This window comes from Phyllostomus discolor, chromosome X (genome assembly GCF_004126475.2).
Source record: "Phyllostomus discolor isolate MPI-MPIP mPhyDis1 chromosome X, mPhyDis1.pri.v3, whole genome shotgun sequence".
Classification (NCBI taxonomy): Eukaryota; Metazoa; Chordata; class Mammalia; order Chiroptera; family Phyllostomidae; genus Phyllostomus; species Phyllostomus discolor.
The window spans coordinates 22,116,384-22,130,571 of record NC_050198.1 but is presented as its reverse complement, the minus strand read 5'-3'; the positions used below and the strand labels follow the sequence as shown (position 1 = coordinate 22,130,571).

Here is a 14,188-nt window from a genome sequence, read left to right as displayed (position 1 = left end):
TATAAACTTTGGCCTTTTCAGGGGAGAATGGGAAGGGTTTACAGAAACAAATATAAAGGACACATGGACAAAAACTAGGGGGGTTGGTAATGGGAGGGAAGTGGGGAGGGATGGGTGGGCGGGCTGGAATGGGAGTAAAAGGCAGAAAACTGTACTTGAACAATGATTAAAAAAACAACTTTGGCCTAAAATTTAAAATCTGGTACAATTTTACAGCTTTGAGTGGTAGCATTGCCAGGAAAGCAAGGAGTAGGTTTGAACTATAAAGAAAAATGTAATATGAATAGCCTCACCACTCTTTACCATCATACCACCTCCCAACACATGCATTTGCACACATGTGAGCACACATATACATACACACACAGAGCATAGAAACAAGCAGGATTGTAGCCCATGAGTGCTGTGCTGAGACCAGCAGTAAAATGGCAGTAGGGCTGTACATGGCAGAGGAGTCTCAGGACATACAGGAACCACAGGCAAGTAGACACTGGAGCAGAGAAGACACAACCAATTGTTCTTCTAAATAGTCTAAAGATGTGACCTTTAAGAGCCATAGAGGAAAGTGAATCTTGTACCCTGCCATTATCATTGATTATAATACATGTGGAAACACAAAGGGAAAAAATATAAGGCATGATAAATACTGACTCTGAAAGCCATTAGTTCAGAGGGATAGAGTAGACTTTTAACGAAGCCATGTTCTGTTAACACAGAATCTTTGTTGGTGGTTTCATTTTTTATCATTGTTATATAATATCTGATATTACATATATGAAAGAATCTATACTTCATTTACATAAGTGATAAAGAGTAATAATAAAAATGAGCCTTGATGACCCAACCACTCAATTCAAAAGCTGGAACATAATGCCAGTGCATCTATTATACAGGGGGGTGTGGCAAAAGTAGGTTTACAGTTGTGAGTACATGAAACAGTTTATTCTTGTATTATTATTTATTAATTATTATATTATTGTCCATACAAACAACTGTAAACCTACTTTTACCTCACCCTTTGTGCTCCTACCTTATCCCATCCCTGTCTCCCCATCAGAGGAAAGAACTGGACTGACTTTTTAGTTTACCTTGCTGTATAGTTTATCACATATGTACTATTCCTTGCAATATATTGTTTAGTTTTAAGCTTATAAAAATTATGCCCAACTGCATGAAGTCTTATGACTTAGGTTTTCATTCAGTATTTTGTTTCTAATATAATCTATGTTCTTGCATATAACAGTGGTTAATTCACTATATTCTACTGTTAAATAAGTATCACATTTTTAAATTTATCTACTTCCCCATCAATGAACAATTAGGTTATTCCACTATTTTTGTACTATGACCCATGATGCAAAGGACATTGCTAAGAAGAGTTCCTGGTTCACATGCAGAAGAATTTCTCTAGGGGTTATACCTAGAAACAAAATTGCTGGGTCATAAGGTACATATATCATGTTCACAAGGTAGTGCCAAGTTTTATTTTTCAAGATGATTTTTACCAAATTTGCACTCCTATCAACAAGGTGTATCAATTTCTATTGATCAGCATCCATACTGATGCTTGATACTATCAAATTCCATAATGTATTGTCATCTTTGTACACCACAGATAGTATAGTGCTTCACTATATAAAGTGCATAAAAGTCACCAAGTGCCAAAGTTTTATAAATGCAGCTTAATTCAAGGTTATACAAGGTCTTAACCTGAGTCCTCCCTGAAATGCAGAGCCTGAGACACAGGTTTGCATGCAAGTAGTCATGCTTTTTGTGTGTGTGTGTGTGAGGAGACTAATTCTAGGGAATAGAAGTAGGGAATTGAGGAAAGGGAACAGAAAAAGAGAGGAAATAAATACAAAGTGTATTTTTGACTTGGCTACAACTATAGGAAACTGGGGCTTAATCAGGCTTAGACCTTCTGAGAACCTGTTAGAAGCAAACAATACTAAAATACACTTCAGAATTATCTGGCCAAATATGGAAGAAGGGAACTTTTATCCCTGGCTCCCATCCCACATCAGTCAAGGGTTGACTCTGGCTTTTAACTCCCTCACATTCCATACTACTTGTATGTGGGTGCCAGCAGGATTCCAACAGGCCTCTGTATTGAAACATCAAAGAAGTCCTGGGGTGAAAAATGAAACATTCATTGTGAGGCTAAAGTGAGGAGCTATCTGCTTACACCCACATGAAACTGATTACTGGATAGATTCCTTGACTAAAAGGTGATCTGAAAGGATGTACAGTATGGCAGAAGATATGCCCAATACACATAGCTAGTAAGTGCCAGAGATGGAACTGAAGCATCTATAGCTGTCACAATCCAAATATAAGGTACTTGGCACATAGTGTGTAAATATTGTCCACTGCCTACACAACAGCCATCCTTACCTTTCTTCTCTGCTAAGAGAACATTAATATGTTGAGGAAGCAGCAAAGATCCCTGGAATGGAACTAGCACAGTAGCTCCATGTACCATCACACACCCAGATCCCTTCTTCTACCTTTCTGTTTGAACAAATTCAGTGCTAGTGTATACACAAGAGTTCATTGTGGCCATCATGCCTTCATTCCAGGCTAGCAGCTAAAGGAAACAGGAGGTATAAAAGGGCCCTCCTCCCAGCCAAATCAACTCTCTTTAGGCACACATCCTAGAAGTCCCACATAACACAATAATTATCTCTCACTGGCAGAACTCAGCCATAGGATCATACCGTGGTGCAAGAGATGCTGGGTAACAGACACTGATGAATTGCCACCAAGAATGAAACTTGATTTAGTCACTAAGGAAGAAGGTGAGAAAGGATATTGGGTGGCAACTAGAAGTCTCTGCCAAAGCAGTCATTTGATTTGGCCAAGATTTTAATCTGTAACTCAGTCTTCCTATTTGTAAAATGGAAATAAAAGTACTACCTCACAAAGTTGTTATGAGGACTAAATGAAATCATGTAAATAAAACTGCACAGTGCCTGGTATGTAGCAAATGATTAATAAACACTATTTGCTATTAATTCACTTTGTTGAATCATCATCACCAGGCCTGGCATTGAGCAGTACAACCTCTGTGTCTTATCAGTGTCTCCATTTGTCAGGCTTGAAGGTACTGGATGCTGACTCATACTAACAACACTCCTAAAAGATTAAAGCCAGAGTAGTGGCTTAGTAATTAATTCACAATGACAAATAGAACTTTCAGGCAGACCAGGCAGCCTAACCAGGCTATTTTTTCCATGAAGGGAATGAACATGGGGAATCATGGGCTGATTGCTGAACACGAAATCAGAAAAAGCAATTCATTACATAATTCAAATGTTTAATGGCATTGGGCTCTAACAACGTATTGCATTCATCTCCACAACTGAGTTTGTCTAATGTGGTGAATCAGGTGATCAGGCTGGAAATATGACAGGTAATCTGTCCCCTGGACAGTGCTGGGAAGCACACTACCAATTGCAGGAAATGTTCACTAGGAATGTGGAAAATGTGTGAAAGCCTTGAGGATGATCTCAAAACACTTATGGCATTGACAAACACATTCTGAATAGAGACCCTATACACCTGGCATAAGTTTGGAAAAGGCATACGTAAGGGAAATAATTGAATAAGACCCATTCTTCTGGTAACAGCTCCAGAGTAAATGGGACAACAAGAAACCTGCTTTTATATTTGCTTAAAAGATGTATTGGATTACAGAATGAATCTATTTTTGAAGTTTAAAACAAATATTTTAGTTGCTTTATATAAAGACATAATAAAGAACATTAATAAAAATTTAAAATGACATAAAATGTTTTAAATTGAGCCAACAGCAAAATATGATGCATATATACATGGGTATGTGTATAAAATATCAGTTGTCACTTAATGTACAAAGATAATTAACTTTGTATTATCTAGGCTGACCATATACCTTCTGTTGGCATAGTTTTTCTCTAAACAAGGTACAATAAAAAGGAGAAAGGCCATGTGGTATAAAGGAAGTAGCGTTAAGCTTTAGCATCAAAGATACTTTTGAGTCTTGGCTTCACCTCTTATAAGTAATGTAATCTGAAAAACGTATTTAACATCTCTGAACTTCCTTTTTTCCTCTGTGATAGATTACAAAAAACGGCTCTGATTCTTTACCTCTTCTTACATCCATGTCTTTTGTCTTGTAGCTTTGTAGAGCCCTCCCACTCTGACTCTGGGCATGACCACGTGTCTTGCATTGTCCAACAGAATAAAATGGAAGTGATGATATGGCACTTACAAGTCTAGGCCTCAAGAGGGCTGTGAATTTCCTTGCACCTCTGCTACTGCCTTGAGAACAATACTGGGTAGCCTGCTGGAGGATGAGGAACATATGAAACAGAGTCTATGCACACCAGTTACTCCAGTAAAGGTTTGCCTAGAACAGTCAATATTCAGGTACTCCCAAGATATGGGAGCAATCCCAGCCAAGGTCAGCAAAGCACACTATCCACCCCAGAGTTGACCCTAGACACATAAGCAATAAATGTGTATTGTCATATGCTACTGAGATTTTTGTGGGTGGTTGTTATGCAGCATTATTACAGCAATACCTAACTGACACACACACACTCTTGACATCAATTTATTACAAGGATTAAATGAAATACTTTAGGTTTAGTGACCAGCATACCAAACTTAACCCAAAAAACTACTCTTGTTATTATTGATAGACTTCTACTGTACAAAATACCACCACATTCTTGAGGTGATACCTAGGTCACTAGCTTAAATTTTTGGATGATTCTAAACCATTTAGTCTCACATTTACAGAATCTCTTGTTTTATTCCCACAAGTGAATAATCACATCTATAGAATGTGAATTTTACTGATTTAACTCTCAAATAGCAGGCCAACTATTTTCCCATCTCCGGTTATTCTGGAGGGGATATTATTCAACATAGTTCACTATTTGACTGATATAGAAATAAAATGATTAAATTAGAAGTAATTTAACGTGTTCTGAGAAATTTTCAGCATCCCTTGAAATTGGACAATCTCTGAAATAGTTAATTCTTTTTTTTTTCCAATTTGGATGCCTTTTATTTCTTTTTGTTTTATTTTTTTAAATTTTAATCATTGTTCAAATACAGTTTTCTCCTTTTTACTCCCAATCCAGTCCCCCCTCCCACCCCTCCCCACTTCCCTCCCATTATCACCCTCTCCTTAGTTTATGACCATGTGTCCTTTAAGTTTGTTCCTGTGAACCTTTCCCACTGTCCCCTTAAATTCCCTCTACTCTCTTCTGTGGGCACTGTCAGCCTGGCCTCTATGAAATAGTTAATTCTTAAACAAATCACATATGGGAAGCAAGCGGCTAGTGTCATGAAATCATCTTTTTTTGTTTTCATTGTTTTTATTTTTTTCACATTTTTTATTGTTGTTCAAGTACAGTTGTCTCCATTTCCCCCCATTCCCTCCCAACCCCAGCCATCCCCACTTCCCACCCTTGATCCTACTCTTTTTGGTTTTGCCCATTTCTCCTTTATACATGTTCCTGAAATCATCTTTGAGTTGTTGTAAGAGCAAGCTGCAATTTAGTTCTGTGATTGAAGAGGAATCATGAACAGAGACAAATGGGCTGACGTGTAGGCTCCATATTCATTCACCTCAATTGGTGTAAGAGATTAAAAGACCTCAATGAAGCATTTTCTCTCATTTCCTCAGGCTTTGTCTTATGAGCAGAAAAAGTAATTAAGCTTAGCAGAAGAAAAAGTACAACACAACCAGCAATTATGATAGCAAATATGGCTGATAAACTTCATATACAGTGATATATGTAATGAACTAGTCTCACACAATACCATAAAGTCTCAAAATGTCAAAGATATATGTTTCACAAAGTACGTGGTTCACAAAGCATCATCACTAGACCAATAGCATCACCATCACCTGGGGACTTGTTAGAAAGGCAAATTCTTAAGCCCTGCCTCAAACCCACTGAATCAGAAATTCTGAGGCCAGGACCCAGCGATCTGCTTTTAACAAGTTCTCCACATGATTCCAATGCCTGCTAGAGCTTCAGAACCACTGATCTAGACAGAGCCATGTAACTTAAAATATTATCTATGGATAAGCAGCATTGGCGTTTGCTAGAACTGCAATTTCCGGGAGTTTGCTAGAATTGCAGAATCTTGGCCTCATACTGACTGAATAGGAATCTGAATTATAAAAAGGTCTTCAGGTGACTTGTATGCACACTAAAGTTTGAGAAGTGCTGTATTTGTCCAGTAGTTCCTGTTATTGGCTGAATTGTGTCCCATTCCCAAATTCATATGATGAAACTCTAACCCTTAGTATTGTATTTCAGAACTTGACTATATTTGGAGACAGGGCCTTTAAAATGGTAGTTATGGCAAAATTAGGTCATGTGACTGAGCCCTAATCCAATATGACTGGTGTCCACATAAGAGAAAATTAGGACACTGACATGCACAGAGGAAAGATCATGTGAAAACAGCAAGAAGGCAGCCATGTACAAGCCAAGAAGAGAGTCCTCAGAATAAGCCAATCCTGCCAACACCTTGGTCTTGGAATTGTAGCATCAAGAACTATGAGAAAATAGATTTTTGTTAATTTAATCACCTAGCCTGTGGTACTTTGTTATGACAGCCCAAGCAACATAGAACAGTTCCCAAACTCAGGTGCATATTGGAATCATCTGGGGAATTTAAAAAATCCTGATACCTGGGTGCCATTCCCAGAGGTTCCAACTTAAGTAGTCCGGGTATCAGCCAACAAATGTAGACTTTTTTCTTTTTTGTTGTTGTTGAAGTACAGTTGTCCCATTCCTCCCCGCCCCAGCCATCCCCACCTCCCACCCTTGATCCTACCCCCCTAAATGTACATTTTTCAAAAGTGTTCCAGTTAGTTAAGTGCAGCAAAATTTGAGAACCACTGAGTCTAGTTCAGGGGTGTCAAACTCATTTTTCACCAGGGGTCACATCAGCCTCTCTGTTGCCTTCAAAGGGCTGAATGTAATTTTAGGACTGTATAAATGTAACTACTCCTTAACTAGGGGCAAGGAGCTCAGCGCTGCTGCTGGGTAGAAGGTGCCAGGCTGGATAAAACAAGGTGGAGAGCCGGATTCGGCCCACGGGCCTTGTGTTTGCCACCTGTGACCTAGTTCATTCTTCCAACTGGTGAGAGATCTAAGACTTAGGGTCCTGCAATTGTTAAATTTCAATCTCTTGATACTCGCTTAGCTAATCTCCCATCATTATGTCCCCAAATATTCTGCAATAAATAGTTCAAGACTCCTTCCTATTCGGAAGGAAAGTCAAGGATCAAAGCTGGCAGTAATATAGGCTGTCTTCATTTCATACATCAACTGATTTTTATGTGTGTGCCCTAGAGTACTAGGGATCGTGTTGAACATTTTTTTGGAGTACATCTTCAACAGTGCAGGTATAGAGAAAGCCCCCAAAGAAAATCTGTTGACCTAAATTGTCAGCACTCACTACCTCTCCCTCCTGTTAAGTTGCCCCCACCCAGATTCCTAGGATCCAAATTTAAAGTATCTTAACATTGTGTAAAACAGCATTTCAGGGCATACTTGCCAAACCACTAATTAGTTTTTTCTTGCTAACTCTTTTTCACTGGTTCCTATAAAGTTGTGAAGCTCCCAAATACAATACAGGCATGCCTCAGTTTGCTTTAATTGTGCTTCACAGGTGTTGCAATTTTACAAAGGAAACACTCTCCATCAGCAAAATGATTGTGGCTCTCTTTATTGTGGTACTTGCCTTATTGTGGTGGTCTGGAACTGAACCTGTAATATCTCTGAGGTATGCCTGTAGTCTGCTCACAGAATAACTACTCACTGAATGTTTATTCTGTTCTAAGAACTGGAGGATTTGACCCATATTTAATACAATGGAAACCATGAACTGTACACATACATATATTTTTTCTACCTGCAGTCTATGAAGTTAACACACTCTACAAAAATGATTATTTATCAGTCTTAAAATACCATACATCTTGTGGGGGGAACCCTTTTCTAAATGTGCTTTTGCTACATTCATTAATATTTAATTTTTTACTTGGACCAATCATTAATACAGCCACTGGTTAAAACAGATCCATTCTCATGACAGTTTAGCAGACTTGCTGGTTAGCTCCCCAAAGCCATCCCCAACCCCTTTCTCCCTGGCCTCCTTTCTACTATGGAAGCTGAAAAGCCTGACATTTTCCCAACCTCCCTTGCCACTAAGGATTGCTATATGGTCTGGCTCTGGCCAATGAGAAACAGGGAGATTCTTTTGGGGAACTGGAGAAAAGATATTCTCTGATAAAAATTGTATGAGGAAAAATATTCTATCCTTTTTCGACCCATCTCTTGTCTTTGAACATGGGATAAGAATGTAATGTCTGGTACTATCAGAGCCATCTTGTAACTATGAGGGTAAGTCACTGACCCAGAACCCTGATATATTGGGCCACTGAACCAATCCAGTGCTCACCTGCTGACAGGCTTCTCTATTTCTTAAGGTCACCTTTAGTTGGCTTTTCTGTTACATGCAGCAAAAAATGTCACAATTAATATAGAAATATTTTCCATATTTGTCAAACTCATTTATTTAAAACACAGTGTAGCCCTGGCTGGTGTTGCTCAGTGAATTGAGTGCCGGCCTGCAAACCAAAGGGCTGCAGGTTCAATTCCCAATCTAGAGCACATGCCTGGGTTGTTGGCCAGGTCCCCAGTAAGGGGCGCACAAGAAGCAACAACAAATTGATTTTTCTCTCCCTCTCTTTCTCTATCCCTTCCCCTCTCAAAAAAATAAATCAGTAAAATCTTTTTAAAGAGAAGAAACCTTTAAAATATAAAAAATAAAGCACTATGTAATCTGAGAAAGCACACTGTGAGTGAAGAAAAAGCATACCCAGGTGGTGGTCAAGAAATGGTAAACCCAATCTGAACTGAATTCATTCATTCATTCATCAGACCACCACTTTACTAGGCTCCAGGGATATAAGATGAGTTAGACATTACCTCTGCCTTCCAAAACAAAAAACAAAAAGCAAAACAAAACAAAACAAAAAACAACCTACTATCTTGAGTGAGACTGATATGTAAAACAAGAGTCATGAAATGGCAAGTGCCAAGATATGCAGAGGAGAGGCATCATCTTATTACAGAGGTGTGAAACCTATTCAGTTTAGGGTGCTCCCTAGGAAGAGATTTGGAAAAGGGAGTCATCAAAACTTCCACTCAAATCTAAAAAGTTATCCCTGTGACCTTACTAAACATATAAGGTTTTATTAAATTTCTTCCCAGGGTGGAAGGAGGTTTTTTCTATAAACAAAAGCTATAAACCAAATAACAATTCAGTAAAGAGAAACTCATGATACGTGCAACTCAATCAACTGCCAGAAAAGCTTCCCGCACCTATCTTCCTCTCTCCCACCAAGCCAGATAAAGCCCTGGCTTGGTGGGAGGAGGAAATTTTCCTCCCATATTAGCAGTATTGTTTGTCTAGAGCAAAATAATTCTGTGCTGTGAATTAAGACCACCTGTTAACATTGCAGCAAACCAAACAATTTTGATGGTAAAACAATCAGTCATCAACATCAGCCACAAACACATGCATTCTAGGAGCAACTCTCCTCTGCTATTTTAAAGCAAAAACAACAGCAATAATTAGTATCTATTTAATAGTATCCATTTAACAGAAACACTTGTGCTTCTTAATGATAGATAAAGGGAACTCACCTTTCCCTCACTGATTTTTCTAAGGCAGATAGTGAAAGTGCCCCCACACACACTGGTGGAGGGAAAGAAAAACCAACATGTAGCTTTGCATTGTTAAATCCTTATAAGAAATAGAGTAGGTACTCATTGATTTTCTTGCAAGGGAAATAATAGGTTTGGAAGCATCTCTGCAAATAGAGAAAATAAGACTAGCAGTAGTCTCTTAAAATTTTCACGGAATACAATACATTAAAAATAAAATTTCCAATAAAGCCCCATCAACATTATCGTGGCATTCACATTAATTGTGCCTCCGGAACATTGCGATTCAGTCAATAGTAATGAGATTGATATGCAGCTCTGGTTATGTCCTGGGCTGGGGAGGAAATGTTCCAAGATCCCAACTCAGGCTTCAGTAAAACATCTACCTTGCTCATAATGAAGACACCACCCTGGCAAAGGGTTCCAGCCCAGCCCTCTAGCTTTCTCCCCACCCCACCCCCACCCTCTAAGAATCACCCAGGAAGAAAGTGGGGGAGGAGGGAAACACACCAAACAAATCAAACATCCCTAGCCCCATTAACGCTGCATCGGGACATTTGAAGGTACCTGGGAAATTAAGAATATGGCCCCAGAGTTTGGCTTGTTTGGGGATTGAGCATGAATTTGACATTCTCTGTTGCGTTTTAAAAATCTAACTTTCGGTCTCCAATGGAGAGAAAAGGAAGGAAGCAAAGGCAGAAAGAGACACACACTGGCAGACCGCCTCTCCCCATTCACCCAAGCATGAGGAATCAAAAGATGAGAAACTTACCTAGACGGAAAGGCAGCAGATCTAGCCTCCGGAGGGGGCCAGTATTCGTGGGTGAGTTGCTGAAGCTGGAGATGAAATGTGGACCCCGGGCGGGAGGCAAAGTCCCGCTCCTAACCCGAGGGAGCACGTTGACTCACGCGCTCCGTGCTGCGCTCTCGCGCGGTGTACCCCTCTCCTGTCCCTGCACCACCCCGCCCTGAGCAGGTACCTGGGCTTTGCGCTGGGAGGCAGTCTCCAGCCGCCCTTATCTAGGGAGTTTTCTGCCTGATGTTCCCAGGCGGCGGCGCCAGAGCCCACCTAGTCAGGGCCAAGCCAAGAACAGCTTGCCTCTCCAGACAACCGCTGGACACTGCAGGACCATTGCCTCCGTCGTAGACATCCCTTCTCCTGCCCCCCCTCACCCTAGGACCCACTGCCCCTGGGCTGCCCATCTGAGCTCAATACACCTTCCATGTGTCATATGGACACAGCATCACCAAGGCCCTCACTTAGGCTGTACCAGCCACTCCAGGATCGTCAGTCCCTGAACCACCACCCTCCATCTCCCTCTTTCCTTGGTGTCAGAACCCAGCCCAGAGACAGGCGCAGGTGGCTCCTCAAGATGGCAGATGTATTTGTTTCCCTTTGGTTTTCCTAGGGCGCTTACCTTACAGGGACTCCTTGCCTCCTGGGCTGCCCACGAGACACACTTCCCACCTGCCAACTGGAGGCAATGCTGAGACCCTCCTATAATTGGTGTTTATGCCTGGTGTTCCCCTACTCCCCACCACAGCCAATGCACACATTACTTCCAGCTGCTCAGAGTCACCTTCCTTGCAGAGGACTATGAACCTCTCCTTTCTCAGATCCTCCAGAGTCCTGGAAAAGTGTGGTGGGGACAACCTCCTATTTTGACTGGAGGTGGGAAGAACAGTCAAGGCCCCACCCAAACTTTATTGGGACAGCCAAGGTGCTATAGAGTTCGAGGACATCTAGAAGACATACTATCTCCGGCAAATAAGGATTGGGAGTTCTGCACTGGGGACTGAAATGTTTTTCTGGTAGAGGTTATCTTGGTCTGCTGAAGAGATAGACAGGGGTGATGATATGATGGTCCTGCTTCCATCATATCAAAACTGGCAGGAAGAGCATATAGAATAAGAATCCCATTAGTCTTGGCAAAAATGAAGGATTATGGAGTTCAGAGAGAAAGAAACAAGAATCAGGAGGGAGTGGAACATTTTCCCATCTTGAAGACAGCATACTTAAGCTGCCATACTTCCTACAACTCGGCTAATAAATGAAAGGTTACTGCCTATTCAGAAACTTGGGTGATCTTCCCCTACCCCCACCAATACACACCCCTCATCATCTCATTGTTTTTTTATGACCATTATAAACCTAGATCTCCCCCAGGATGGGCAGGGACTATGACATTCATCTCAATGTCCCAGTAAGCCAGCACAGAACCTAATACCCAATGGAAAATTAGTCATTTGTGAAAACTACAAGACCTAAATCTAGGACCTTTCTACCCCTGTCTTCCACTTCCACCTCTATGTTTTCCATCTGTTTCCACTTAGTTTTGATCCTTATCTATACCTACTTTCCTAAATAACATCATTCCTCAGTTTCTCTACCTCTACTCTCTAAGTCTATAACATCATGTTTCTTTTCCAACTTATTTCTTTTATTTTTCTAAAATCTGCCCTACTCTGCATTTTCTGTTGCTATCTTATTTTCAAGTTTAATCTCAATGAACTGCTTTTGCTGCTTTTTGTTTTAATCTGCTAGGTACTTGGATCAAAAATCTTACATATCAAAAACCCTACATTCTCCAGAATGTGTGTGTGTCCATTTGTGTGTATACAAGAAAATGTGTCATTTCATACAAGGTTATTGACCATAAGCCATAAATATTACTAGAATCATATTTCCATTCATTCAACTTACATTAACAGTGTGCCTACTATTTACTAGGCACTGTGTTAGATCCTGAGTTTATAAAGATGAATACGGAAAAGTCACTACCATTAAGAACATACCAAGAGATGGGGGAAGGAGAAGAATAGACAATAAACAAAGTCTTACAACAATACTGTTGTAGGGAAATATACAAGGTGCTATGGGAATGAGAAGGGAGTGCACAGCACTCCATGGAGGAGGTGGGGATGGTCGTGAAACATTTCACCACAAAATAACTATTGAATTGAATATTAAAAACAGACAGTTTCCAGGAAAATATAATGGGAGAAATACACAGAACATGAATAATTTACTTTGTATTCTTAATTTGTGTCTCTTTTCTCTTGTGATGGCATCAGTCTTTAGGCAGAGTGTCTAAGACAGCTCTAGAATTAAGAGAGTTCTCCTTTCTGATAGCTCCAGCAAAGCTCTAGGATTTGGCTTTGCTTGGATCATAGGTCCAGCCCTGAAACAACCACCATGACCAGATAAGTAATATATTCTGATTGGCTATCCTGAGTCATGTTCCAATCCCTGTTTGTTTGTTCTGGGGGGATGTGGTTGAAAGATTGATAGCCTTGCCTGATGAAGCAAGTACAGTTCCTAAAGGAGAGGACAAAAAGGACAAAAGTAACATGTCAATTACATTTATGGAAACGTTTCCCTAAAAAATATCTCATTTGGCAAAATAACACACCAAAATTAACAGGGCTTATATAAAAAATAGATTTGAGGGCATATTACTCAAAAGTTATGCAACTTCATTAGCAGAGAATTAACAGAATATTTCAGGCAATAACGTGGCTAGTTCAAACACATGGCTTGGTATGACTACAGGCTGTCTCAGGGTATATTAAAACACAAGAAACCAATAGAAAGAAAATTCTAGCTTAATAGAGCTCAGACAATGTGGATGGAAGTGGAGCTCTAGGATAGTAAGTCTGCCACTAAGGTGGGAACAGGAGGAAGTGCAATCTGCCTGAATCAAGAACCATGCATCGCTGGAGGTGTACCTCCTTGGGAAGGAAGCCCTGGGTGCAGACCTTTGCTTTAAATTTTCTGAAAATGAAGCTAAAAAAGGCTCCTGACTATGCAGCAGATAAATTGAGTCCTTTTTCCTCCCATGTTGAAGGTTATACTCCAACACAACTTCCACATTATATTTGCATTACTTCCCTACTTTCAATTGCATATAAACTAATTTTATATTAAATGTTTTCTAACAGAAGACATAGTGTACATTTATTACCTATCAAATATTTACTAAGCACCTGTGATCTAATCCAGTCTTGAGTTTTTAAATTCCAGTGGTTTGCTAATGATGCCCAGGTTTATACTTCTGGTTTGAATTCCAGCAACCTGCCTAACAACCTCATTTGGATGACTAACAGGAATCTGAAACTTACTTTGTACAAAACCCAACTTTTGTTACTTCCCCCAGATCTCCTCCTTCTTCAGTTTTCCCCATCTTGTTTAATGGAAACATCTTTACTAAGGCTCAAACTAACATTCCTTGGATAATTTTTTTATTTCTTTCTTTCTCTTACACTCCATGTCCAATCCATTAGCAAATACAGTATATTCTACCTTCAAAACACATCTAGAATCTGACTACTTCTCACAATATGCACTGCTACCATTTGTGTCCAGCTACCATCATCTCTTCTGTGTTATTACAAACAGCCCAACTGGTCTCCTTGCTTCTGCCCTTTGTCTCGTATAG

At 40.0% G+C, this 14,188-nt stretch overlaps 1 protein-coding gene across 2 annotated transcripts in view; it reads right to left on the bottom strand.

Moving 5' to 3' along the window:
• SYTL5 (synaptotagmin like 5) overlaps positions 1-10,663 on the bottom strand; it is a 213,643-nt gene extending 202,980 nt beyond the window's left edge. For both annotated transcript variants that reach the window (XM_036016436.1, XM_028523498.2), the window contains exon 1: positions 10,522-10,663. The gene's annotated coding sequence lies outside the window, so the exon portion shown is untranslated. The remainder of the gene's footprint in view (positions 1-10,521) is intronic.
• Positions 10,664-14,188: the final 3,525 nt, after the last annotated feature.